The following is a 2,204-nucleotide window of genomic DNA, read 5'->3' as shown; positions in this document are numbered from 1 at the left end:
CCTGTCTAGCAGAATAAAGCCCTGTATGAAGCACCTAACCATGACCTGCTTGTTTCTTTCACGAACCTTGACTATACTCGGACGCGATGCCGTCTCTGGCTTCATGACGCACCACTGCTCCCAAGACTCTATGCAAGAAACCAACATTACAGCCAAACGCTTGTTTGTGGCAATCAACAATTAGCTGACACAGCGTATTTGGGAATAGCTATCCCAAAATTAGCTAATTTGTTAGTAGTGAGGGAATAATTTTATTTCGTGTTACGTGGGAAAGGGCGTGTGTGGACCGGTGTGGACCACACGTGCACGACTGTGCTCATTGTGCGTGCTTGAACAGAGCGGGGGACTGATACTGTGATGAAGACCAAAAGCTGGACGTAAACGTAAAGGCCGAGAAGAGAGAGAGAGAGAGAGGGGGGGGGGCGGGGGGAGAGAAAGCAGCAGGTGGGGTCAAGCCCTTGCGTGCGTGCGTGCGTGCGTGCGTGCGACCGTGCGTTGACCTATGGCCGCTCGGTGTTTGGCCTTGAGTCCCGCCCCGCCGCCATAAGCCGCCGGCACACTTCCAAAAACACAACGCTTTCTTGTGTAATTTCCGAATGCATTGCAAAGATAGGCTTTGGGTGCATTTCCTCGACTATTGTGGTGCCGTATTGTTTCGGGCAGAGTAACCAGTAACCTGCCGAGGACTGCCGGCCAGGGGATTACCGGCGGGTGGGGGAGGGGCGGGGGCGGTCCGGCCCCGGCGGCACGCGACAACCTGTCAATCACACAATAGGACGAGCAGCACAATTGTCTACAAGTAAACCCATCGCACGGGCCGAACACCTTGTTCAAATATCAAACTTAAAATTTTTCTGGGAATAGAATCATGAGGAGGTTGAGCCGCTTCCATTAATATAAGGGTTTACACCAGTATCTTTCAAAGTAGAAAATATCATCTGCTATTAAAACACTAATTATAACTCTCATTGGACTCACAAAAGTCACATCGGCTATGTACGACCAGAATCCTAGAGGGATTGGATGTCCGAAGGGCATATGGTCCCTGAAATGCATGTCTTAACATAAGAAGTTGTCCAAAACGGTGTTCAAAAAAGGCCCAATTTTAAGTTGACGAAATCGTCCATATTGCGGACCATTTCATCCGTATTACAGGTAAATTTCATCCATATTACGCTTGCACAAAATTATCCGTAAGCGAGTCCGTAAGGAAATGAGAGTGTAAGGCTTCGCTTTTTGCGCTTTAGCGGGCGCACGCGAAGCCTAAAAAAATATGTAAGCGCCTGCGATCGGTTGGTTAGGCAACCAGACTCGCAGCAGGGGGTCATTCGTGCCACACTCGCTTTCAGCACGTGGGCGAGAGATGCGAGCGCAAACGCAACATCTCCGTACTTCCTCTTACAAAATAGTTATCGTGCAAATTAACGGCTATAATGATGAACATTAGGAATTCACCACTGATTAACCCGAGGGGGTATTCACTACCACAAAACTTGTACAGAGTACTCGGTATTAACACCGAGATAGTGGTATTACTTGGCATTACGCCGGTATTACTCGAGGGATTGGATGTCCGAAGGGCATATGGTCCCTGAAATGCATGTCTTAACATAAGAAGTACCAAATTAATTGTGCGGGGGTAACTCGCGGGCCCGCGAGGTCCATTGGCGAGTAAAAAAAGTTCCGACCAGAAACGGATCGTGAAAGCAGATGATACCTTGTCAAGAATTACTCTATTCCAGTTTATTAGTAGCCCGCCCTTCTGCTTTGAATTATTCTATTCCAGTCTATTATATTTCTGTATTTACACTTGTAGGGAAGGTGCGGGGGCTCCAGCGGTGCGAGGGAGGGGGAGGACTAGCGTAGACTAGCGCGGCCGACGGCTCGGGGCTCGGGCTCCGGTCGGCTCGGCTCCGCTCGGCTCGGTTCCACCCGGCTCGGCTAGTGGCTCGGGCTGACGCTACGGTGGCTGGCGACGGCGGCTGGCGACGTACGCCGCCTCGCCTCGCCTCGCCTCACGGCCCCGCCTAGCAGGCCCAGCCCAATACGTGTATGAGCTTTCTTCTGGTTCTTTTTAATATTTCTTAATCGAGAGTAAAAGCAATGACACCTTACATTACTCATGTATAGTTATATGTATGTTAAGTGTAAGTAAGTTTAAGTTTGTAAGGTATCATCTGCTAAAAAGTGGTAAAACGATGGTA

This window comes from Frankliniella occidentalis, unplaced genomic scaffold (assembly GCF_000697945.3).
Source record: "Frankliniella occidentalis isolate FOCC.00 unplaced genomic scaffold, Focc_3.1 Scaffold57, whole genome shotgun sequence".
NCBI classification, from domain to species: domain Eukaryota; kingdom Metazoa; phylum Arthropoda; class Insecta; order Thysanoptera; family Thripidae; genus Frankliniella; species Frankliniella occidentalis.
This window is presented reverse-complemented; position numbering follows the sequence as displayed.